Raw genomic sequence first — 27,882 nt, forward strand, 5'->3', positions numbered from 1 at the left:
GTCAAAGGAAGTGAATGGAGGCTACTGTGGCCAAAGCACCAACAGAAAGAGGAAGAGAGCCCACCATCCTGACAGGTCCCGGAAGGGTCCGCTTTCCCCTGGCTTCTCTCCCACTTCACCTGAGGTCTGTCATGCGGGGGCTGTAGATGCTCTAGGCTCACTGTAAGCAAGGAGACCAGGCAGGAGCTTCTTTAGTAACGGCCACTATGGACATAATAAACCAAACATCAAAACCACTTTTTTAAATGTTTTTCTTTGTTGTTGTTGTTTTTAAGTAAACCCCCCACAACACGGGGCTCTAACCTGTGACCCCCAGATCAAGAGTTGCATGTTTCACTAAGCCAGGTGCCCTCCAATGTCACTTCTTACTCCCCTGTAATCAGGACCCAAGCTACCTCAGGAATGGGGAGATGGGACGTAGCAACCTCCACCTCCACTCCTTCCCTTCTTTTGACAACCAACCAAGGAAGTTTCGAAAGCTTTCTTTTCTGGGAAAGGAAAATAAGAGCAGTAGGACACTTGGCAGCCCTTTGTGTGTATAAAATTTCTTATTTTTCGGGGATCCCTGGGTGGCTCAGCGGTTTAGCGCCTGCGTTTGGCCCAGGGCGCGATCCTGGAGTCCCCTGTTGGGTTCCCGGCATGGAGCCTGCTTCTTCCTCCTCCCGTGTTTCTGCCTCTCTGTCTATCATAAATAAATAAATCTTTAAAAAATTTTTTCTCTTCTTGGAAATCTAATATAGCTCCTAAATAGTTATGAATTTTAAGCTATAGTTTCTACTTTTCCAAAGCAATGGAGCTATGATCATCATGATTCCATGTTGATGCTGTTGACAACATTTATATTTCACATTTTCAAAAAGGAATGATTTTTAAAAAGATACAAATAATTGCCATGGGGCGCCTGGCTGGCTCAGACAGTGGAGTGAGCAACTCTTGATCTCAGGTTGTTAATTCAAGGCCCGTGTTGGGTGTAGAGATTACTTAAAAGTAAAATCTTAGGGACGCCTGGGTGGCTCAGTGCTTAAGTGTCTGCCTTCAGCCCAGGGCATGATCCTGGAGACCGAGGATCGAGTCCCACGTCGGGCTCCCTGCATGCAGCCTGCTTCTTCCTCTGCCTGTCTCTTTGTGTGTCTCATGAATAAGGAAAATTGTTAAAAAAAAAAAAAAAAAAAGGAAAAAAAGAAAAATCGTTAAAAAAAAAAAAGTCAAAGTAAAGACAAAGAAAATGAGAAGTCTCATCTTTGTCCTGAAAGGGAGCTTTTCTTTGGTTCCTGTGGGACCAATGATACACTGGGGCGGGGGGCACTTACTGCAGAAAAGCCACAGGCTCAGAGTGACTGAACAAGTCAGCCTCCTTACAGCTGCGTACCTCCGGACGGTCCAGGCCATGCACCAGCCTTCACTGAGACTGAACTCAGCCATGTGGCTGGCCCCGCACACAGAGGGGCCTCCAAGGTGTCCCCTACACCTGACTTTGCCTTTTCTGCTTCTACTTTTCATGGTATTAAATAATATTTATTGGGCAGCTACTCTGTGCCTGTGCTTTATATGAACTGTCCTTCTTCCTCCCCAAGCCCTGCAAGGTGGTTTCATGAACTTTATCTTAGTTAAGTAAAGGAAGGCTCGGGGAGGGGGTATCAGTCAGCAATCTTTCTTTTGCTAACATGGAAAGCCAAGCTCTGCAAAAACGGCTTACGCAGAAAGGGTAATGACTGCCTCACATGAACCAAATGCACTAATGGTTCGGGCCCAGCTCGGTCACAGGAGCCACAGGATCTGCCGTTCTCACTGCTGCTCAAGTCTGCCCCCTTGTTGGGCCTGGTGAGGGGGACTGCTGGGAGAGCTCACGGCCCGTAGCTGCTCCTTTCCCTGTCCTGCCACAGGTCACTGCTGCTTCTTGGAAGAAACCACCCATCAGGCTGACCTGGGCCATCCACTGACTGCGTCAGGCCAGCACGCCGTCCGGCCCTGGGGGTCTGACAGGGGTCTGAAAACTGCGGGAAGGGTGGGTGGTCATGAGGCAGCTCCTCCCCACCAGGGACAGACCAGGGAACTCAGGCCACTGCCCCTCTCCAAGGCCATCAGGCCTACCCCGGGCCTTTCTCCTGCTCCTTCCCGCACGTCTGGTTGTAGCCTCGTTCCCGTATAATCGGAGCTCAGTGTTGGCCCTCGCTCTCTGGATGAGGCAGCCGTCGGGCAGGAGCCGCAGAAACAGTGCTGAGAGCCCCTGACGACCCGGGGACAGGGCAGGAAGGCGAGCAGATGACCCCAAGCAGGCTGGGTGGCCAGGCCCTCTGCTCACGAAGCCCACGTTGCAGCACCAGGCTGCCTCTGTCCAAAGGAAGGGACGTCTCTTCAGACACGCATCCCATGGTCTTTCATTCTTCAGCCACAGTCAATTCTGCTTTAGGACATTTCTGTCCATCTTTCCCTCCATTCCTCCCCCGGGTCTCTCCCTCCAGTTAAGATCCATCCAGGACGTCCTTGGCGCCCTGAGCTCCTAGGATTCCTCGGCCCTCCTTCACAGAACAGCCGTCGCGGATGGTCAGGAGGAGAGGGATGGGAAGAGGAGCATCCCAGGGTCTCTACCCCAACCTAATCCCCGGATGCCATGAGGAATAACTGCCAGCGAGCTACAGAATCATAAAGAGGCCACTAATTATGGTCTCCGGTAGGTCACTGACATTTAAAAAAAAAAAAAAACAATCAGCATGGGAATCACATGAAAGAAGGGACCGGCGCCGGGCGACAGAACAGGGATCATCCTCCAAAAGCACCACTGTGCCCCATCTCCTGTGTACACGGCTTTTGGTATTAGAGACATGCTTTCATTTCTTTATTTAAAAAGTATTTTCCGAGAGCCTGAGAGCTTTTGACGAAGTTGCTCGTCTCCCTGAAGCCCGCTACAGCCCCCTACCCAGATCTTCGCATGGCTGAGCCCTAAGCATCGTTCACACACACATACACTCTGGGTAGATCCTCATTCCTCCAGGGAAGAAGCCCGAAACTCAGGGGCAGCTCGTAATTTTCCAGAACCTTAGGTACCTGTAGGTCTTCATGTTCCGCCAGAGTCTGGGAAGCTATTAAGTTGAGAAATATGAAAGTGGCTTTACGTAAAAATGAAAATGTTGTATTTTTCAGAAAAAGAAGTTTTATTCGAGCAAAATACGCAGTTAGTACTCACTACTTTCCCCCAACAATAAATTTCTCCAAATATTACATATTTATAAAATTCAGCATTGTTAAAATTTATTCAAATCCTTCAATTACTGTTGTCTATTGGAGAATGTTCTGTTTCTTGGAGTTCCAAATGGTAAAAGAGGTAGTAATCTGTTGAAAAAAGGTCAGGTGAGTGTGATGGATTTGGCAAAAGACCTTGGCCCAATGCAGTTACTCCCATTGGTGGTCTGGGGTTTCAGTGGTCAAATGATGGAAAAGTACAGGTCCCTCCATACCTGCTCACCAATGCAGCGCTTTTAGACCCATTTTTGACAAATAGTTTCAACTTCTTGACAAAAAGATGCTACTATTAGTTTTGTCTGAGTCAAAAGCAATGAAATACTCTCTTGGTGGACCACCATAGAGTTACCAGAACCTTTTTTTGATTGCAGTGATGGTTTTAACACGTTTGGAAACTACATCAACATCCAACCATTGTCCAGACCACTATCATTTTTTTTTGGTCAAAGCTTAAGATTTCTCCAAAATAGGTCTCTGCTCTTTCAAATCCCAAGGTAAGAGCACACCTGTAATTATCTCCGTTTATGATCATCCGTCAGTTGGTGTTACCTACCCACTTGTCCAACTTTTTCACCTTTCCTATTGCAGCCAGGTGTCGAGAAATTGTTGTAGCAGAAACTCCTAAGTCTGCCGCAAGGCCTCGAATTGCTGTTTTGGGGTTAGCTTCCACCATGGCTCTCAGTTGATCTTCATTTAAAACAGATTTGGGTCTCCCTCGAGGCTCATTTTTCAGACTCAGATCCCCAGAACGAAATTTTTCAAACCACCACCGGATAGTCCTCTCACTAACAGAGCCTTTTCCAAAGACAGAATTGATGTTTCTACTTGCTGTGGCTGCACTATGTCCTAGTTTAAATTCATATAAAAATAGTATTCGCAAATCTTTCAAAGACGGGGCACTGTTCACTTCTGTGGAGGAAACAAACAATAAAGACTCAGCCATCAAAGGCCATAATATCATCAGGAATACTACACAACGCAACTGAAAATAGACCTAACATCAAGTTAATCAATCATGATCAATCAAGCTTTGACTTGTCAAATCTCAGCAATTTCATCTGGAGGATGCATGTTTTTTTTTTTTAATATTTTTTTTTAATTTTTATTTATTTATGATAGTCACAGAGAGAGAGAGAGGCAGAGACACAGGCGGAGTGAGAAGCAGGCTCCATGCACCGGGAGCCCGACGTGGGATTCGATCCCGGGTCTCCAGGATCGCGCCCTGGGCCAAAGGCAGGCGCCAAACCGCTGCGCCACCCAGGGATCCTGAGGATGCATGTTTTTATCGCTGTTCTCCTGCCAACAGCTTCCAGCAGGCAGATGACTGTAAGTAGGAATACAATTTCCAGTAATCTGATAAGCACTGCCATGAAAGAAATGCTTTTGAACTAAAATAGGAGTTGTGCTCTTACGTCTAGGAACTTAATGCCTGCCACACAGTATTTCCAGTGCTATCAGATTAAGGTCTCAGATCCATCTAATGCTTGGGGGAAAAAATCCTCCCATAATGGGTTGATAAATAATTGCTTCCAATGTTTTCTGACAAAAGTATTTGTAGATCTTCCTCTTCCCTGCTTCATATGATCTGAATGACTGCCACTTCACAAGTTCTTTATGTTTTCTAGATCCTTATTTACTATGGAATTTTTCTTATTTTGCTTATTTCACTTTCTTGGGCTTCATAGTTAATTTTGGTGTAAATGAATAAAAATGATATTTCAGATATATGAAAGAACTGTTTTCCATTCTCCCCTGGTAGTCACGTATTCTAAATGGTACTAGGATCCACTGGCCACTAGACTTTTTAAAACTAAGACCCCACATACACATGCCCTAAACCTACCAAAGGGGTAGAGAAAGAAAAAAAAAGAGGGGGAGAGAGAGATTGACTCAGCAGAATTCAAATCTAGACAATGTTTGGGAGAAATCTTGGGGTATGAAGAGGGGAGTTCTTCTTTTCAGCAGCTTTAATTCCAGTCCCTTACAAGTACATATTCCTCCAATAGTAACTTTTCTCCCTTTTTCTTCCCCTATGCTTCCAAGATGGTAAAGTGGAAAGGGAAAAGGTTTCTATTCCTTTCTACCATCACTTGAGTTCTAAATTATTTCAAATAAGTTGATGTCTTCCATTACAAAAGCAGAAAAAAATTCTGACCTCAATCACAATATATTGTTACCAAAAAACAAACAAAAATACATATTGCAACTGTAAGATAAATCCCTGGAAAGTGAGTAGCTTTATTTTAGACCCTAATACCCTGAGAGCAATTATCCTATTGTTCATAAATGGAATAGGAATAGGGGAGAGAGGTTTCCCATCAATATAGTAGATTTAATTAATGCAAGGAGCCACCTCTTCCACTTCAAATGTGCTAGTTGAGATATAAGTGAAAATCAAAACTTGTTTTAGTACAAAGCTAAGTCCAAAAGCAAAAGAGAATTTCCCAAATGCAAGAAAGTGAGAAAAGCTAAAAAACAAAAACAAAAACAAAACCAAACAAACAAAAAAAACAAACCACAGTGGTGAAGGGACACATGAATAGAATTCGTATCTCAAAATACAAATAATGGAACAATCTGAAAGAGACATTATAAGACAAGTTAAAAAAAGACATTTTAAATCATGCCTTTAATGTTCAAAGAGAAAACAGAAATAGATTTCAATAAACAAGAACAGATCATTGTACAAAAAAACAAACACCTCCCACATACTTGTCACATCTCCTTTGTTTCCTCTAATCTCTGAGAATGCCTTGGTCTTCCCTTATTTTCCATGCCCTTGACCTTATCAAATATACCTTGTCTGGGTATGGCTGATGTTTCCTGATGACTGGACTAAGGTTATACATTTTTGGCAAGAATACACAGACATGACGTATCCTTTCTAGTGCATGGTATCATGGGTTTCAAGATGTGCATACGCTTTATTATTGTGATGTTCACCTTGATCACCGACTAAGATAAATTCTGGCAAGTTTCATCCTAGTAAAGTTATCTTTCCCTTTGTGATTAATGACAATCCTGGGGGACCATACTTTGAATCTACCTAAATTTTACTTATCCTCACATTTTCACTAATTTTACAATCAATTGGTGGATCTTGTCTGCAACAATTAATACTGTTTTGCTAATTCTTATTTTCTATTTCCCTCAATCCATCCATCCTTCCACAGGTATTAACTGGAATTCTACTATAAGTGAGAAATGTTCATTTCTCATTTTATATCTGTATCAGTATGCACTCACGGATATTTACTTTATTATTCTATGGAATATAATCCAGTGATTTCATTATTTCTTTTGCTCAAAGTGCTCCAGCTTTGTCCATTTGAACCACCTTCTCCTTCTTCTTTTCTTCTTCTTCTTTTTTTTTTTTTAGTACTTTGTTATTACCTGGCACACATCAAGGTGTTCCAAGCACCTTTAGTATTTTCTGTGTCAGTCCTGGAATCAACCACTTCTCCAAGAAGTGGAGAATCATACTTAGAAATAAAAACCTGGATCCTACGTTTGTTCATTACTGCTGGGGTGTCATACCTTTTAGTCACTCTCAGTGGACACAGCTAGGAAATACATGCATAGTAACCCACCCATATACTGATATTTCAGATTCCAAACTGACCCAACAAAGTTCATTTTAGCCTTCTCCTTTCTGTATTTGTGAGAAACCCAGTTTTTGTTGTCTAAAACATATTTACTGATTTGTTCAGTTTAAGTGCACACATATGGCAATTTTGGAATTGCTAATTTATGCCCCTGTGACAAATATATTTACTGACTACATTACAGCATTAATCTGCAGTTCTTTTTTATCTTCACCATTACAGCATCCAATCAAGAGGTTATTTTCCAAAACAACTTGGAATAAAGTTTTCTTCCCCATCCCCTTTAATGTCACTCCTTCCTCATTCCTGATACACAGTTCCCATCTCCCCACTGTTTTGCACCCCTTTCCCACATACCCCCAGCAGGTTACCAATCACATCACTTTAGTTTCCAGTTTATCCTCCCAGTATTGATTTTATGCAAATGACTGATACACGTGAACTGTCTTGTATCTCTTTTTTTTTAATATTCATAATTTTCTGAGTCTTTTAAAAATTTTTTTTATTTATTCATGAGACACATAGAGAGGCAGAGACACAGGCAGAGGGAGAAGCAGGCCCCACACAGGGAGCCTGATGTGGGACTCGATCCCGGGACCCCAGGGCCACGCCCTGAGCCAAAGGGAGGCGTCCCTATCTCCTTCTTTATTGAACAAAAGTTCATACTACAGATACTCCTGTGCTTTACCTTTGTCACTTAACAGTATATTATCTGAGAAACACTGTATCAGTTGATACAAATCATTCTCATCCTTTTGGTTTTTTTTTTTTTTAATAGTTCCATTACTACACTAAATGGATACTTTGCTTTGTGTGGGCATTTAGACTGTTTCCAATACTTTGCAATTAATTGCATTACATTGCTGTAGTGAATTTCTTGTGCATATGTATTTTTGTATCGTTGGAGGTATATCTTAATGGTAAAAACCCAGAAATGGTCTTGCTGGGTCAAAAAGTAAATCGATACATACGTAGTATTTTTAGATATTGCCAAATTTCCCTTTGGAAGGGTTATGAATATTCATATTCGCACCAGCGATGTAGGAGTGCCCATTTCTCCACAGCTTTACCAACAAAGTATACTGTCATATTTAAAAATTTTTGCTCTTGGTAGGTATTATTTTAATTTGCAGTTCTCTAATTATGAGTGAACCTGAACTTTTTTCATATATTTCAGGACATTACTATGTCTTATTTTTTTTTGTGTGAGTTGTCTCTTCATATCGGATTCCCATTTTTATATCAGGTTTTTAGAACTTTGTCCCTGAAATATGTTGTTTTGTTTTGAAACCGTAAGTCTCACAACCACTATTTATTGCCAAGGTGAACTCTGATCTTCCTGAGGGACTTATCAATAGGATTTCTGGTAGCAAGTATGAGCACCAGAGGGAGCACCCAAGGGCCTCCAAACCTTTTGGACTCACTGAGATGGGGATCAATGACCCCCAGCAGGGTTTGGTCATATTGGATGAAGACATCTTAGCTCCTGCTTAGAAGCCTCATCCACGTATTTCTGGACCCCAGAGCTTTGAACAACTGTACTAATCTGGGCCATGTGACCACTACCCTTCACACAGACTCAGAGGTCTACTCCAGGAAATCATTCCTTGCTCAGAACCAGAACAGGTTCTAGTAGCTTGTACTGCAGTGTGCACTGCGAGATCATCTCTGGGGGCTGCCCATTCACCTGTATAAGACTGTTGCCCTGTCTGCAGTGCACCACACCTGGGGCCATCATTTTGTGTCTAAGGACCAGAATGCAGTGGGCCCTTGGACTGCATGGCCTGACAATGTAGACAAGAGACCTTCACCACGTGGTGTCACAACCAGAAAAGCTTTTATCCCTCATATGTTCTTTAAAGATTTTATTTATTTATTTATTTATTTATTTATTTATTTACATAGATAGAGAGCATGAGCAGGGGGAGAGGCAGAAGGAGAAGGAGAAGCAGACTCCTCACTGAGCAGGGAGCCTGATGTGGGGTTGGATCCCAGGACCCTGAGATCATGACCTAAGCCTAAGGCAGATGTTTAACCAGCTGAGCCCCCCAGGTGCCCCTGTCCCTCAGATTTTAAGAGCTGTTTAAATATAAAATATATTGTTCTTTTTATGTAGTATATATTGTGAATATTTTCTCCCAGTTTCTCTTTGACAAACTTTTATTTATGGCTTTTTTTTTTTGTTTCCAAGAATTTAGTGAAATTTATCTATCTTTTCCTTTTAATGCCTCTGTATTTTAAGTTACAGTTAGCAAGCCTTTTTCTACACCAAAATTACAGAGGAATTAACTCATGTGAGTGGCGAATATAAAGATGGCTCTTTTAATAATAGTGCAGGGACAAGTGGGTAGCTATTTAGGAAATGCTAAAAGTGGATCATTCACTGTTCCATGAAAAAAAAGTAGATCACTTTTCAAAAAAGTTTCCAAAAACTTTCCAAAGTTCAGCAAAGTTGTAGGGGACAAGAGCAAAAATCAGTTCTGCTTTTATACACCAGTGATGAATAATCTGAAAACTAGGAAAGCAATTCAACAGCTATCAAAAATAATAAAAATACTTAGGAATATATCTAACCAAGGAAGTAAGACTTTTATGCTGAAAACAGTGCTGAAAAAATTAAACAAGATCTAAATAAATGAAAACGCAATCATATTCATATGCAAGAAGACTTAACATTGTTAAGATGTCGATATTAGCCAAAGCAATCTAAAGATTCAACATAATCCTATCAAAAGTCTAACAGCCTTTTTTCCCACACGGAATTGCAAAGGGCCCTGAATAAGCAAAATAATCCTGAAAAAAAAAAAATAAAGTTAGAGAAATCACACTTCCTAACTTTGAAACTTACTACAAAGCCACAATGATTAAAATAATATGGTATGGGCATAAGAACAAACATAAAGACCAATGGAATAGAAATCCCAGAAATAAACCCTCACACATATGGTTAATTGATTTTCAATAATGGTGTCAAGACCATTTAGTGGGAAAGGATGGTTTCTCAACAAATAGTACTGGGGAAACTATATCCAAATGCAAAAGAATGAAGTTGGACCCTAACCCACACCACATACAAAAATTGATTAAAAAAATGGATCAGAGACCTAAAGATAAAAACTAAAATTACAAAAGTCTTAAAGAGAACATTGAGGAAAATCTTCATGGCATTGGAATTTGGCAATAATGTAACGAATATGACAACAAAAGTAAAAAAAATAGGTAAACTAAACTACATTAAAATTTAAAACTTCTAAAAAAAGATATTTAAAACTTCTGTGCAAAAGAAATAATTAATAGTGAAAAGGCAACCTACAGAATGGAATATTTAAAAACTGCCTATCTGATAAGGGGTAAATATCCAGAATATATAAAGAACTCCTACAACTCAACAACAAAATACAAATAGCCTAATTTTAAAATGAACAAAAGGACTTCAATATTTCTCCAATGAAAAATATACACATGGACAACAAGGATTTGAAAAGATGTTCAACATCATTAATCATTAGGGAAATGCAAATCAAAACCACAATGAGACATCAACTCACACCCATTAGGATGGCTACTAACAAGAGAAAATAACAAGTGTTAGCAAAGATACAGCAAAACTGGAATCCTTGGGCACAACTGGTAGGAATGGAAAATGGTGGAAGCCTCTATGGAAAACAACCATGTTGGTTTCTCAAAAAATTAAAAACAGGATTACCATATGATCCAATAATTCTACTTCTGGGAATATATCCAAAAGATCTGAAAACAGAGTCTCAAAGAGGTATTTATACACCTACATTCATAGCATCATTATTCACAATGGTCAAAGAGTGGAAACAACCCAAGTGCCCATCAGCCAATAAATGCATAAACAAAACATAGTAATTGCAGACAACAGACTATTATTCATCCTTGAAAAGAAAGGAAATTCTGACACATGCTATAACATACACGAACCATGAAGACATGATGCTAAGTAAAATAACCGGTCATAAAAAAACAAAAAACAAAAAACAAATACCGTACGATTCCACTTAAATGATGTACCTAGAATAGTCATATTCCTAGAGACAGAAACAGAGGTTAGCTGGAATGAGAGTTAAGGCTATAGAATTTCAGTTTTAGGAGATGAAAAAGTTCTGGAGACTGACAGCACAAAGACGTGAATCTACTTAATACTACTGAACTATATACCTGAAAATAGTTAAGATGGTAAATTTTATATTTTTGTATTTTACTGCAATTAATAAAAACCAAAGAAAAATTAGGTAAGTTTGACCTTATCAAAATTAAGAATTTTGTGCATCAAAGAACACTATCCAGAAAGTGAAAAGACAACCCACAGAATGGCAAAAAATACTTACAAATCATATTTCTGGTAAGGGATTAATACTGAAAATACATAATGAACTTCTACAGCTTACCCACCAACCAAAACAATGCAGTTAAAGATGGGCAAAGGAGTTGAATAGACATTTCTCCAAAGAAGATATACAAATGGGGGCCCTTGGGTGGCTCAGCAGTTGAGTGTCTGCTTTGGCTCAGGTCATGATCTCGGAGTCTCGGGATCGAGTCCTGTATGGTTCTCCCTGCATGGGGTCTGCTTCTCCCTCTGCCTGTGTCTCTGCCTCTCTATGTCTCTCATGAATAAACAAATAAAATCTTAAAAAAAAAAAAAAGATATACAGATGCCTATAAGCAAATGAAAAGATGCTTAACATGGTGTTTAGGGAAATGCATATCAAAACCCAGTAAGGTAAACAATTCACACCTACTTGGATGGTGATAATAATAAGAAAAAAACATTGGGGGCACCTACATGGCTCAGTCCATTACGCATCTGACTCTTGATTTCAGCTCAGGTCATGATCTCAGAGTCGTGAGATGGAGCCCCTCATCTGGCTCCCCAATGGGCATGGAGCCTGCTTCAGATTCTCTCTCTGCCCCCCCCAACCTCCCCTCACCCCTGCTCATGCACTTTCCTTCTCTCCAAAAAAAAGAGGGGGGAAGTCAACAAATTTTGGTAAGAATATGAATTATTGGAACCCCTGTAACAGCACAACCACTATGGAAAACAGTTTGGGATTTCCTCAAAAGGTTAAACACAGAACTACCATATGACCCAGCAATTCTACTCCGAGGTACCTATCCAAAAGAACTGAAACCAGGGATTTGAACAGGTATCTAGACACCAATGTTCATTACAACATCCTGTTGCCCATCAGAAGACTGAATTTAAAAATGTGGTATATACATAAAATGGTAATTATTCAGACATAAAAGGTAATGAAATTTTGATTTTTTTTTAAAATTTTATTTATTTATGATAGGCACACAGTGAGAGAGAGAGAGAGGCAGAGACATAGGCAGAGGGAGAAGCAGGCTCCATGCACCGGGAGCCTGACGTGGGATTCGATCCCGAGTCTCCAGGATCGCGCCCTGGGCCAAAGGCAGGCGCCAAACCGCTGCGCCACCCAGGGATCCTGGTAATGAAATTTTGATAAATGCTACAAATGGATAGACCTTGAAAACATTATGCTTCCTAAAATAAGCCAGACACAGAAGGATAAATACATGATTCCACTTATATATGAGGGGCCCAGAATAGGCACATTTTCGGAGATACAAAGCAGAGGTTGCCAGGGAATGCGGGGAGATGTACGGGGGCAGGGCAGTGGGGAAGAGGAAGAGATTGTTCAGTGGGTACAGAGTTATGTCCGGGATGGTAAAAAAAAAAGTTTTAAGTAAAATACCAGTGATGGATACACAGTATTGTGAATGTTTTTAATGCCACTGAATTAATTGTACACTTATTAATGGTTAAAATGATAAATATGTTACACATATTTTACCCCAATAAAAAAAATGAAAAGGTCCATTTTACCCTAGTGATCTATGTTAGTATGTTAGTTAGTATGTCATATACTAACTTCCCATATGAATTTGGGTCTAATTCTGCACTTTTTATTCTTTTCCACTGTTCTATTTATCCCTGCCAATGCCACAAGGTTTTAATTATACAGGATTCATTGTGTGTGTGTACATATATATATAATATATACATATATATTCTTTTAATTAAGCAAGCTCTGCGTACAATGTGGGGTTTGAACTCATGACCCTGAAATCAAGAGTTGCATGCTCTACAAATTGAGAGCACCCCAGAGGCTTTATAATCGATTTCATTTTTTTTTTCATAATATATTTTAATGACTGATAGGGTTATTCAACCCTTACAATTTCTCTTTTTAAGTATTTTCCTGGATATTTCTAAATCAGTTTTATTGGGACACCTGAGTGGCACAGTCAGTTAAGCATCTTGGTTTTGGTGCAGGTTATGCCCTCAGGATCCTAAAATTGAGCCCTGAGTCTGCTCTGTGCTCAGCACAGACTCTGCTGGAGATTCTCTCTCCCTCTCCTTCTGCCCCTCCTGCTCCTGCTCTCTTTCCCTCTCAAATAAACAAACCTTTAAAAATAATATAACCAGTATTATTGGGCTAGAACTCACATCCTGTACAATTTACCCATTTAAAATATAGATGGTGGCTTTTAGTACACTTGCCGGATTGTGAATCCAATTTTAGGACATTTCTCCACATCCAAAAGAAACTCTATACCCATTAACAGTTGTCTCCTATTCTTCCCCCTCCCTTTACCAGCCCTAAACCGTTAATCTATTTACAATCTATAAATTTGGGATCCCTGGGTGGCGCAGCGGTTTAGCGCCTGTCTTTGGCCCAGGGCGCGATCCTGGAGACCCAGGATCGAATCCCACATCGGGCTCCCGGTGCATGGAGCCTGCTTCTCCCTCTGCCTGTGTCTGCCTCTCTCTCTCTCTCTGTGTGACTATCATAAATAAATAAAATTTAAAAAATTTACAATCTATAAATTTGTCTATGTGGACATTTTCTATAATTGGAACCATAAAATATGTGATCTTTTGTGACTGGCTTCTTTCACATAGCACATTTCCAAGAGTGATTCATCCTGTAGCACATATCAATACTTCCTTTCTTTTTACTGTCAAATAATGTTCCATCGTATGGATATATGACATTTGTTTATCATCAGTTGATGGGTATCAGGACTGTTTCCACTTTTTAGCTATTATGACTAATGCTGCTAATAACATTCACATATAAATGTTTGTGCCCACTTCTGTCTTCAACTCTCCTGAGTTTATACCTAAGAGTGGAATCGCTAGATCATATTATAACTATATTTAACCATTTGAGAAACTGGCAGATGGTTTTCAAAGTGTCTGCGCTGTTTTACATTCCTAACAGCAGGGATACGGGTTTCAACTTTTCCATTTCCTTACCAATAATTGTTATTTTCTCTTATTACTGCATCTTAGTGATCTCATGATTTTGATTTACATTTCTCTAATGACTAATAATGTTGAACATCTTTTAGTGTACTTATTGGCCATTTATAGATCTTTTTTTGGACAAATTCCATTCATATCCTCTGCCCATTTTTAAAAATAGGTTATTTCTCTTTTTACTATTGAGGAGTAAGAGTTCTTTGTATATTAGGGATAGAAGTCCTTATCAGATATATGATTTGCAAAAAGTTTTTCCCATTTTGTGAGTTGTCTTTCTGCTTTCTTGATAATATCTGCAGCAAAATAAAAAAAGTTTTAAACTTTGCATAGCCCTATATACGTATGTGTGTATGTATGTCATTTGAGCTTTGGGTGTCATATTTAAGAAAACACTGCCTAACCCAAAGTAACTACGATTTACTGTTTTCATCTAGGAGTTTTATAGCTTTGTTAGCTCTTATAGTTAGGTTTATGAATTTTTAAAGATTTTATAAAAATGTATTAGAGATACAGAATCAGAGAGAGAGAGCACACAAGCCAGGGAGGAACAGAGGGAGAGGGACAAGCAGACTCCACGCTGAGCCTGATACAGGGTTTGATCTCAGAATCCTGAGATCATGACGTGAGTTGAAATCAAGAACTGGATGCTTAACCAACTGAGCCACCGAGGCGCCCCGTATTTTTAATTAATTTTTATGTATGTCGTGAGGTAGGGTCCCAACTTCATTCTTTTGCATATCTAGCATCATATCCCAATACCATTTGTTGAAAAGACTATTATTTCCCATTTAATTTCCTTAGGACCTTTACTAAAAGTCAATTGACAATTATTCTGGGTATTTTTGCATGTTTGTATTTCCACATGAACCCTAAAATCCGCTTGTCTAACTCAATGAAACAACTTGTTAGGATTTTTATTAAAATTGCATTGATTTAATAAATTAACTTGGGAGGATTAACATCTTTAGGATGTTGAATCATCATATTCAAGAGCAAGGGATGTTTTACCATTTCCTTAAATCTGCTTTAGTGTCTTTTAGGAGTGTTTTATTTTATTTTATTATTATTTTTTTTAATGTGTGAAACTTCAGAGAAGTTTTTTTTTTTTGTATATTTTTTCATTGGAGTTTGATTTGTCAACATATAGTATAACACCCAGTGCTCAGCCCATCAAGTGCCCCCTTCAGTGCCCATCACCCAGTCACTCCACCCCCCGCCCACCTCCCCTTCCCCTTGTTCCTTTCCCAGTTAGGAATCTCTCATGTTTTGTCACCTTCACTGGTATTTCCCACTGATATTTCCCCCTTTCCTCTATAATCCCTTTCACTATTTTTTATATTATCCGTATGAATGAAATCATATAATGATTTTCCTTCTCCATTTGACTTACTTCACACAGCATAATACCCTCCAGTTCCATCCACGTTGAAGCAAATGGTGGGTATTTGTCATTTCTGATGGCTGAGCCATACTCCATTGTATACAAAGACCACAGCTTCCTTATCCATCATCTGTCGATGGACACCGAGGCTCCTTCCACAGTTTGGCTTTTAGGAGTATTTTAAATTTGTTTTATGCCTTTCTTAATAAATTTATTCCTAAACATTTAATCCTTCATGTCGCTATTGTAAATGGGCTTTTCTCTAACATTATGTCCAGTTTAAGCTATTTCTATATATGAAAGCTGATTTTTGTATGTTAATTTTAAATCCTGATCCTTCACTGAATTCTTTTACTGTAGGAGTTAGTTTTATCATTGATTCTCTGGAGTCCAGTTACACTATGATCTGCAAATAGATACTGTTCTACTTGTTCTTTTTTTTTTAAGATTTTATTTATTCATGAGAGACACAGAGAGGGGGGCGGGCAGAGACAAGCAGGCTCCATGCAGGAAACCTGACGTGGGACTCAATCCCGGGTCTCCAGGATCATGCCCTGGGCTGAAGGTGGCACTAAACTGCTGAGCCACCCAGGCTGCCCTCTACTTATTCTTTACCCACTTTTATGTCTCTTATTTCTCTTATTTGTCTTGGCTAATTTACCTCTAACATAATGCTGAACGATAGTGAAGATAGTGAGGATGCTTGCCTTGTTCCTGACTTGAATGGAAATTCCTGTAGTGTTTCCCCATTTATATAAGATACTAGGGATGCCTGGGTAGCTCAGTGGCTGAGCATCTGCCTTTGGTTCAGGTCATGATCCTGGGGTCCTGGGATCGAGTCCCACGTTGGGCTCCCTGCATGGAGCCTGTTTCTCCCCCTGCCTGTGTCTCTGCCTCTCTGTGTCTCGAATGAATGAATGAATGAATGAATGAATGAATGGATAGCTATAAATAGCTTTATTTATAGATAGAATAAATAGCTTTAATGCTAAGATTTTATAGATAGAATAAATAGCTTTAATGCTAAGATATATACTTCATCAAATTAAAAAAGTATTCTTCAAATCCTATTTTCTTGAGTTTCTCTATCATGGATGGGTACTTAATTTTGTCAAAGGTTTTCTCAGTATCTACAGAAATTACCTTATTATTTTTTCTTTTTTTTTAATTTATTTTATTTTTTTTTTATTTTTTCTTTATATTTATTAACATGGTATATGATACTAATAGGTTTTCTTATATTATACCAATCCTGCATTCCTGGAATAAATCCTGCCTTAGAATCTCTGCCTCTTTTCTCTCTGCCTATAATTTGCTTTCCCTAGTTTTCATGTCTAGCCCCTTCAGCTATTCAGACCTTATAAAATATCTCCTCCTCAGAGATGCATTCCCTGGACCACTCAATCAAGAGTAGCCTTCCAGTTAACCTCTAGGGCAGTACCCTATTTTAATTTCCTACCTAGCACTTATCATGAGCTGGTATTTTTCCCCACATATCCCATATGCATATTCCTATGCGCACACCTTCAACCACTATGACGGTACTAAAGCTGTCTTAGAAGTAGATTACTGTATGCCCAAGATATATAGTACCTGGCATATGTTAGGCACTCAATAATTGTTTGTAATAAATCTTCTACCATTTTGGATTCACTACTGTTATGTGATTTTATTACAGGAAAAAACTAGGAGTAACAAAAACCCACCTCTGAATACACTTATGGTATAAATCTAGATTTCTCAACTTTAAAGAGAAAGCAAAAACTCAAACAAGGGTATGCCTGGGTGGCTCAGCAGTTTAGCGCCTGCATTTGGCTCAAGGCATGATCATGGAGTCCTGGGATCGAGTCCCGCATCGGGCTCCCTGCGTGGAGCCTGCTTCTCCCTCTGCCTGTGTCTCTGCCTCTCTCTCTGTGTCTCTCAGGAATAAATATATAAAATCTTTTAAAAAAAATAAAAATTCAAACAAAATTGAAGTGCACATTTTTTTAGATAGTCTAAATCAGCGAATCAAAAAAAATTACTAGTACTTTAAAAAACTAATACCGGGGGGCTCAGCGGTTTAGTGCTGCCTTCAGCCCATGGTGTGATCCTGGAGACCCGGGATCAAGACCCACGTCAGGCTCCCTACATGGAGCCTGCTCCCTTCTCTGCCTGTGTTTCTGCCTCTCTCTGTGTGTGTCTCTCATGAATAAATAAATAAAATCTTAAAAGAAAATCAATGTAAATGACTAATTGTGCCTAATAGAAACCAAAGACATACTTCAATAGACTTTAGTATTACAATTCTCCCAGCCAAAAAGAAAAGAAAAACCTCACAAAAATTAATTTTAACTTTATATAATGGAAACCATAAAAGACAGAAAAGTGATAAACTCTCTCAATTTCTCAATTACCTGTAAAAGGTGATGATTTCTCTGAGTGTTTTACTTTTAGAAGTTTCCTATTAATAAATACGTAACCACAGGGACAAGATTTACATGCAACAGGAACCTGGAGGGGGGGAAAAAGGAAAAAAAAATGTTACTATTTTACTATTTACTGAACTTCTAAAATGTTTATGTGGTCTCTTCAACTCAACAACAAGTTACTTGAAGGTAGAGATTATTTTAATTTAAACTCCACATCTTGGGCAGCCCTGGTGGCGCAGCGGTTTGGCGCCGCCTGCGGCCTGGGGTGTGATCCTGGAGACCCAGGGTTGAATCCCACGTCGGGCTCCCTGCATGGAGCCTGCTTCTCCCTCTGCCTGTGTCTCTGCCTCTCTCTCTCTGTGTCTATGAATAAATAAATAAAATCTTAAAAAAAAAAAATAAACTCCACATCTTCATAAAAACGATTTGAGATAGGAAATCATACCCCTCCCACTCTCCTAGTCCTTTACAGCGCCATGCATATGGTAAATATTTAATAACACTAATGTAAGCGGCTACAGGAAGTATGTCAAGTAAAAAACTATTTCCTAAAATGTCAGTCTCAGAATAGTTACAATGTGGGTTAGACTAGAAAAAAAGGTTAGGAAATTATTACATTAATCCCAGGATGAGAGGCTGTTGTCCTGTTCTGGGATGCTGGCAGGGGAATGCATCCCTCCCCGCCCCCCCCCAAAAAAACCAAACAATATATTTGACAGACATTTTAAAGGGAGAAAGAAATAAGTCTTGGACACAAATTCATTACTAATCATAAAATAGAACTAAAAACTTGTAATTTAGGGGATCCCTGGGTGGCTCGGTGGTTTAGCATCGCCTTCAGCCCCGGGCCTGATCTTGGGGTCCCGGGATCGAGTCTCATGTCGGGCTCCCTGCATGGAGCCTGCTTCTCCCTCTGCCTGTGTCTCTGCCTTTCTCTCTGTGTCTCTCATAAATGAGTAAATAAAATCTGTAAAAAATTAAAATAAAAACTTGTAATTTCTTTTTTAGCCCATCAGTTATTTCAGAGTACGTTGTTTAATTTCTACAAATTTTTGAAATTTCTAGTTTTCCTTTCTGTTGTTGATTTCCAACTTCATCCTGTTGTGGTTGCAAAAGATACTTTGAACGATATTGGTCTTAAAAAATGAACTTTGATTCTGACCTTATTCCATATACAAATATTTCAAGATGGACTGTAGACCTACATAAAACATTTTAAACTAGAAAACTTCTAGAAAATACTTAATAAAAAAATCTGCCTTCAAGAGTTTGAACATGAGAGAGGAAGAGGGCCAGGATCAATTACTGGAAAAGGATTATTTATTTACAATTGCCAGTTTGAGGGAGACTACAAAATAGGTGCTAGACATATGTTCTCCCAGGCTCCTGTAGAGGAAAGACCCGGAACAGATCTCATTTGCCTGGCAGGGTTCTGTTTTCTTTTCTAAGGTCTTTACTACCTGAAGTAGTCTGTGATCTTAACAGTTTTAAGTAAAAAAATGATTATGTCATTTACCAGCTTTATTAAGTTATAATTAACATACAATAAACTATACATATTTAAAACGTACTATTGGACAGGTTTTGACAACTGTGTATGCCCATGAAACTGTCACCACCATCAGGATAGTGAATATATCCATCATCCCTAAGTTTCCTCATACACCATGTAATCTACCCTCTTACCTCTCCTTAGCATCCCCTTCAATATCCCCAAGCAGCTACTGATCAGCTTTCTGAATTTTCTAGAGTTTTATATAAACGGAATCATAAATACATGCTTTTTTTGTTTAGCTTCTTTCCCTTAGCATAATTATTTTGAGATTTGTCCATGCTTTTGAATGTAATAAGCTCATTCCTTTTATTGCTGAATATTATTCCATGTAAAGATAAACCTCAGTGTATCTGTACATGTTGACTGTTTCCAGGCTTAAGCTATTACAAATAAAGCTCCTATGAACTTTCATGGAAAAGTCTTTATATATATATGTGTGTATACACACACACACACACACACACATTCTTTTTTCTTGAATAAATAGCTAAAAGTGGAAATGGCTGGATCATATGGTAGGTTTTTAAAAAAGAAAACTGCCAAACTATTTCCCAAAGTGGTTGTACCATTTTACATTCCCGCCAGCAGAGGATGAGACGTCCACTTCCTCCATATCCTTGTCAATACTCGGTATGTTCTTTTTAACTTTAGTTATTCCCATACGATCTCACTGTGGTAATACGCATGTCCCTAATGACTAATGATGTCGGGCATTTTTCTATGAGCTTATTTGCTGTTAAGTCTACTCTGGTCAAATGTCTATTCAAATTTTTGCCTTTTAATTGGTTTTTCTTTTATTATTAAGCTTTGAGAGCTCTTTACATATTCTGGATACAAGTCTTCTATTACATACATGCTTTGCAAAGCTTGTTATTGGTTCATGTCTTTCCTTTTTCTAAACAGTGATTTTCAAAGAACAGAAGTTTAATTTTGATTAAGTCCAATTTATCATTTTCTTCTTTTATGGGTCATGCTTTTGGTGTTGCAACACCAAACAAATGCCTAACTTAAGTTCACAAAGATTTTTTAGTATTTTCTAGAAGTTTCATAGTTTAAAATTTTCTATGTAGATCTACAGCCCTTCTTGAAATATTATTTGTATATGGCACAGGTAAGAATTAAAGTTCATTTTTAAAGAATTATTTATTTGAGAGAGAGAGAGAAAGCAGGGGGGAGGGGCAGAGGAAGAAGGAGAGAGAAACTTAAGCAGATTCTACACTCAGAGCAGAGCCTGACATGGGACTCGATTTCATGACCCCAAGATCATGACCTAAGCCAAAACCAAAAGTCAGATGCTTAAATGACTGTGCCACCCAGGTGCCTTAAGTTCATTTTTTAAGACAGTATATCATTCAAAGTATCTTCTCCAACCACAACAGGACCAAGTTAGAAATTAACATCAAAAAGGAAAACTAGAAAATTCAAAGCATTTTAGAAATTAAACAATATACTCTGAAATAACCAATGGATCAAAAAAAAACTCATAGGGATCCCTGGGTGGCTCAGCGGTTTAGTGCTTGCCTTTGGCCCAGGGCGCGATCCTGGAGTCCTGGGATCGAGTCCCACATCGGGCTCCCAGCATGGTGCCCGCTTCTCCCTCTGCCTGTGTCTCTGCCTCTCTCTCTTCTCTCTGTGACTATCATGAATAAATAAATAAAAAATCTTAAAAAAAAAGAACTCATAAGGAAAATTAGAAAATCTTAGAGATGAATGAAAAAAAATACAACCTACCAATCATAGGACATAGTGAAAGCGATGTTATGGAGGAAAGTTATATAGCTGTAAATGCTTACGTTAAGAAAGAAGAAAGATCTCAAATCAACAACCTAACTTTACAACTTAAGCAATTAGAAAAAGAAGAGCAAATGAAACCCAAGCCAGCATAAAGAAGGAAATAATAAAGATTAGAGATAAACAATATAGAGAATAGAGAAACAAAATCAATGAAACAAAAGTTGAGTTTTTTTTTTGAAAAGATGAACAAAACTGACAAGGCTTTTCCTAGAGACAAAAAAAAAAAAGAGAGAGAGATTTAATTACAGACATACCTCATTTTATTGCACTTTGCTTTGTGCAAAGTGCTTCACAGATACTCTAGGTTTTACATATTGAAGGTTTGTGGCAATACTTCATGGAGCCAGGCTATCAGCACCATTTTCCACCATTTCCAATCCACCATTTTCTCACTTCGTGTCTTTATCATATTATGGTAATTTTTGAAATACTTCTAACTCTTTCACTATTATCCTGTTATGGTGATCCATGATCTTTGATGTTAGTATTTTCATCATTTTGGACTGCCTATACAAGACCCATACAAGACCACAAAACTTAATTAATAAATGTGTGTATCCTGAATGCTCTACCAATTGGCCATTCCCCTATCTATGTCCCTTTCCTCAGGCCTCTCTGTACCCTAAGACATGGAAATATTGACATTAGGCCAGGTAATAACCCTACAGTGGCCTTTAAGTATTCAAGTTAAAGGAAAAAAGCACACATCTCTCATTTTAAATCCAAAGCTAGAAATGAGTAAGCTTAGTAGGAAAGCCATGTCAAAAGCTAAGAAAGGCCTCTTACACCAAAGAGTCAGCCAAATTATAAACACAAAGGAAAATTTCTTGAAGGAAATGGCTCACTCCAGTGAACACACGAATGATAAGAAGGTGAAACAGCCTTATAGTTAATTTGCAGAAAGTTTTAGGGGGCTGGAAAAAGATCAAACCAGCCACCACATTCCCTTAAGCCAAAGCCTAACTCAGGGCAAGGCCCTAATTCTATTCAATTCTATGAAGGCTGAGAGAGGTGAGGAAGTTGCAGAAGAAAAGTCTGGTTGCATGAAGTTGGTTTGTGAGGCTTAAGGAATGAAGCGGCCTCCATAACCTAACAGTGCAAAGTGAAGCAGCAAGTGCTGACAGAGAAGCTGCAATAAGTCACCCAGAAGACCCAGCTAAGATAACTAATGAAGGTGTCTACACTGAATAATAGAGTCTCAATGTAGATGAAACAGCCTTATATTTGAAGAAGATGCTACCTATGACTTTCACAGCTGGAGAGAAGTCAGTGCCTGGCCTCAAAGCTTCAAAGGACGGGCCGATTCTCTTGCAGGGGTTAATGCATCTGTGGCTTTAAGTTGAAGCCAAAGCTCATTTACCATTCCAAAGATCCTAGGGCTCCTAAGAATTATGCTAAATCTGCCTATGTTCTATTAATGGGAAAACAAAACCTAGATGATAGTACATCTGTTTACAACATGGCTTATTAAATATTTCAAGCCCACTATTAAGACCTACAGTGGAGAAACAAAGGTTCCTTTCAAAATGTCACTGTTCACGGCCATGGCTCCTGGTCATCCAAGAGCTCTGGCGAGGTACAATGAAGCTATGTTGTTTTCATACCTGCGAACACAACATCCATTCTGCAGTCTATGGATCAAGGAACCATTTTAAGTCTTCTTATTTAAGAAATACATTTTGTAAGGCTACAGATCCCTAAATAGTGATTCCTCTGATGAATCTACACAAAATAGATTGAAAATCTCCTGGAAAGAATTCAGCATTCTGCACACTATCAAGAATAGTCATGATTCAGGGGTCTCTGGATAGCTCACTCGGTTAAGCGTCTGCCTTTGGCTCAGGTCATGGTCCCAGGGTCTTGGGATTGAGCCCTCACCAGGCTCCCTGCTCAGTGGGGGAGTCTGCTTCTCCCTCTCTCTCCCCCTCTACCACTCCCCCCTGCTTGTGCTCTCCTGCAAGTGCTCTCTCTCAAATAATAAAATCTTAAAAAAAAAAAAAAAAAAGAACATTTGCGATTCCTGGGAAGAGGTAAAAATATCAACAGGAGTTTGGAAGAAGTTCATTCCAGACTTCATGGGTGACTCTGAGAGGTTCAGAAGTAAATACAAAATGTGACAGAGAACCAGAATCAGAAGTGGAGCCTGCAGATGGTCTGAATTGCTGCAATCTCATAATTTTAATGGATGGGGAGTTGCTTCTTATGGATGAGCAAAGAAAGTGGTTTCTCCAGATGGAATCTATCCTGGTGAAGATGCTGTGAAGACTGTTGAAATGACATCAAAGGATTTAGAATATTACATAAATTTAGTTGATAAAGGAACACAGTTTGAAAGGACTGACTCCAATTTTGAAACAAGTTTTACTGCGGGTGAATGCTAACAGTATTGCATGCTGCAGAGGAACTGGGAAAGGAAGAATCAATCAACGACGGCAAACTTCACTGCTCTCTTACGTCAAGAAATCGCGACAGTCACCCCAACCCTCAGCACCACTACCCCGATCAGTCAACAGCCGTCGACATCAAGGCAAAACCCTCCACAAGCAAAAAGATCACAACTCACTGAAGGCTCAGATGACAGCATTCTTCAGCAGTGAAGTATTTTTTAGTTACGGTATATACATTCTTCTGTTAGACACAAAGCTACTACTGCATACTGAATAGACTGATGGTGTAATACAGCTTTTATGTGCCCTGGAGAACCAGAAATTTCATTTGACTTGCTTTATTGCAATATTTACGTATTTCACATACTCTAGGGTGACCATAATTTTTTCACAGGGTTACATTAGTTTCAGGTGTACCACACAGTGATCCGACAATCCTATGCATGACTCGGTGCCCACCGTAAGTGTGCCCTTAATCCTGCTCACCTATTTCCCATCTCAACTGCCTCCCCTCCGGCAACCATCAGTTTGTTCTCTATAGTCTGTTTTTTGGTTTTTCTCTTTTCCTTCTTCATTTGTTTCTTAAATTCCACATGAGTGAAAGTATACAATATTTGTCTTACTCCAACTGACTTATTTTCCTTAGCATTACACTCCAGCTCCATTCATGCTGTTGCAAATGGCTAGATTTCATTCTTTTTTATGACTAATATCTCATTGTCTATATGTGCCACTTCTTTATCCATTCATTGACTGGTGGACACTTGGGCTGCTCCCACATCTTGGCCACTGTAAATACTACTGCAATAAGCACAGGGGTGCATGTACCTCTTCGAATTAGTGTTGGTTTTTTGGGGGGGGGGATTTTAAGGGTACTCAGTAGTGCAATCACTGGATCATAGGGTAGTTCCGTTTTTAAGTTTTGTTTTTTTTTTAAGATTTTTGAAAATTTATTCATGAGAGACACACGGAGGCAGAGACTTAGGCAGAGGGAGAAGCAGGCTCCCCATGGGGAGCCCAATGCAGGACTCGATCCCAGGACCCTGGGATCACGACCTGAGCCAAAGGCAGACGCTCAACCATGGAGCCACACAGGCATCCCCCATCTTTAAGTTTTTGAGGACCCTCCACACTGTTTTCCAAGTGGCTGTACCCATCTGAATTCCCACCAACAGTACACGAGGGTTCCCCTTTCTCCACATCCCCACCAACACTTGTTGTTTCTTGTTTTTTATTCTAGCCATTGCGACAGGTATGAGAGGATACCTCACTGTAGTTTTGATTTGCGTTCCTCTGATGATGAGTGATGTTGAGCATCTTTTCATGTGCCTGCCGGCTGGTCATCCAGATGTCTTCATTGGAGAAATGTGTTGTCTTCTACCCTCTTTTTAATTGAATTATTTGTTTTGGGGCTATTGAGTTGTATCAGTTCTTTATATATTTGGATACTAACCCTCTATCAGATATTTCATTTGCAAACATCTTTTCCCATTAAGTTATCTTATAGTTTTGTTGATTACTTCCTCTCCTATGCAGCTTTTAATTTTGATGTAGTCCCAATAGTTTATTTTTGCTTTTGTTTCCTCTGTCAGAAGACCTATCTAGAAAAATGCTGCTATGGCCAATGTCAGAGACATTACTGCTTGTGTGCTCTCTTCTAGGATCTTTATGGTTTCAGGCCTCCTATTTAGGTTATTCATCTATTTTGAGTTTTTGTGCAAGGTGTCAGAAAGTGGTCTGGTTTCATTCTTTTGCATGTAGCTGTCCCAACAGCTACTTGCTGAAGAGACTGCCTTTTTCCAACTGCATATTCTTGCCTCCAATGTTGAAGATTAATTGACCATATAATCGTCGGTTTGTTTCTGAGTTCTCTATTCTGTTCCATTGATCTGTGTCTATTTTTTTTAAAGATTTTATTTATTTATTCATGAGAGACACAGAGAGAGGCAGAGACACAGGCAGAGGGAGAAGCAGGCTCCATGCAGGGAGCCTGACGTGGGACTTGATCCCAGAACTCTGGGATCACACCCTGAGCTGAAGGCAGATGTTCAACTATTGAGCCACCCAGGCATCCCTGTGTCTATTTTGTGCCAGTATCATAATGTTTTGATTACTACAGCTTTGTAGTCTACCTTGAAATCTAGGATTGTGATACCTCACAGTTTTGTTCTTTTCAAGATTACTTTGGCTACTTGGTCTTTTGTGGTAGAACAAATTTTGGGAATGTTTTAGCTCTGAGAAATGCTCTTGGTATTTTGATAGGGACTGCATTAAATCTGTAGATGGCTTAAGGCAGGACAGACATTTTTACAATATTGGTTCTCAGTCCATGAGCATGGAATACCTTTCCATTTGTTTGTGTCACCTTCAATTTCTCTCATAACTGTTTTATAGTTTTCAGAGTACAGATCTTTTTTTTTAAAAAAGATTTATTTATTTATGATAGAGAGAGAGAGAGAGAGAGAGGCAGAGACACAGGAGGAGGGAGAAGCAGGCTCCATGCCGGGAGCCCGATGTGGGACTCGATCCTGGGACCCCAGGATTGTGCCCTGGGCCCAGCAGGCACTAAACCGCTGAGCCACCCAGAGATCCCCGAGAGTACAGATCTTTCACACTTCCTTAGTTAAGTTTATTCCTAGATATTTTATTATTTTGGCCATTGTAAACAGACTGTTTTCTTAATTTCACTGTTTCATTAATGTATAGGAATGCAACAGAAGGGCACCTGGGTGGCAGTCTTGGTGGCGCAGCAGTTTAGTGCCGCCTGCAGCCCCGGGGTGTGATCCTGGAGACCCGGGATCGAGTCCCACGTCGGGCTCCCTGCATGGAGCCTGCTCCTCCCTCTGCCTGTGTCTCTGCCTCTGTGTCTCTCGTGAATAAATAAACAAAAATCTTAAAAAAAAAAAAAAAAAACCTTCATGGGATTATGACATGTCAGTAAAGGATTAACCAAAGTCCTTCCAGAGAAAATAGACTTTTGGTGAAATTCGGCACTCCGGCCTAATCAGGTAATGTTACTAGACGGTATTGCTCGCGGTAAAAATGGCCCCTTATTGGCATCTGAGCGGGAATCCGGGCACCTGGTGAGGGGCCACAGCTTCAGGCTCCCCAAGTACAGGAAGTACAGGAAGTACAAGCGGGCCTTTCCCTGCAAAACCCTGGAGGCAGCGGCTTCCCTCCTGGGCTCCGCAAAGGGGCTTCTAGGCCGCGGGCAGTCTCCTTCTCACCACCGCGCTGCCCTCTGGGCCCACAGGGGGCGCCCGGGGAGTGAGCACCTGCGAGCGCGCGCACCTGCGAGCGCGCGCACCTGCGAGCGCGCGCACCTGCGAGCGCGCGCACCTGCGAGCGCGCGCACCTGCGAGCGCGCGCACCTGCGAGCGCGCGCACCTGCGAGCGCGCGCACCTGCGAGCGCGCGCACCTGCGAGCGCGCGCACCTGCGAGCGCGCGCACCTGCGAGCGCGCGCACCTGCGAGCGCGCGCACCTGCGAGCGCGCGCACCTGCGAGCGCGCGCACCTGCGAGCGCGCGAGGCTCTTCCGAGTCCACGCAGGTTTTCCAGCTGGGCCAGGGCTGGGCCTCGGGGGCTGGCTGAGCCCTGGACCGCGCGTGGACTTGGTTCATAAAGTAGACACTAAATGTTCAAGGTAAATTCACCTTTTTGAAGCCAGACAACGACCTACCATTCACAGAGGGGGAGCCTAGAGAAACTGCGCCTTCGGAGGACAAGCGCAGGTCACCGGGTCACGCGGGGCACCGCCGAGCGCGCTGAGGTCGCCCCCTCCCGGCCTCCAGCAGGTCACTGTGTCGTCGCGGCGGGAACAAAGCGGCCGCCGGGCTCCCGGGCGGAGGGCGCGGCCGTGCTCGGCCCCGGGCCCGGTCACCGGGCGACCCCCCGTGACCCCCGCGCCCCCGCCGCCAGGTGGGCACCGGCCGGACCGCGCCCCCGTGACCCCCCCTGACTCCCGCGCCCCGGGCCGCCCCCGCCCGGCCCCCACCTGCTGGTCGCACTCGGGGCACGACTTGGTGGCCATCTTCACTTTCTTGGCTCGACTCGCAGACATGCTCCCCTCCTGCAAGGCGGCGGCGGCCCGGGCTCCTCCCCTCCGGCCTCCGCGGCCCAGCCTCCACCCGCCCGCTCCCCGCGGCCCAGACCGTGGCTCAGGCGGGGGCGCGCGCGTGCGCGGAGCCTGC

At 40.8% G+C, this 27,882-nt stretch overlaps 1 long non-coding RNA gene across 1 annotated transcript; it reads right to left on the reverse strand.

Annotated features, from left to right (window-relative positions):
* Positions 1–3,131: 3,131 nt before the first annotated feature.
* On the reverse strand, positions 3,132–27,882 carry LOC121481509. Its single transcript, XR_005985307.1, has 3 exons — positions 27,687–27,882; positions 17,941–18,037; positions 3,132–4,149 (listed from the first exon to the last, which is right to left on the reverse strand). It is a non-coding gene; the product is annotated as an uncharacterized LOC121481509 (long non-coding RNA).

Source organism: Vulpes lagopus, chromosome 23, assembly GCF_018345385.1.
Source record: "Vulpes lagopus strain Blue_001 chromosome 23, ASM1834538v1, whole genome shotgun sequence".
In the NCBI taxonomy this organism is placed as follows: domain Eukaryota; kingdom Metazoa; phylum Chordata; class Mammalia; order Carnivora; family Canidae; genus Vulpes; species Vulpes lagopus.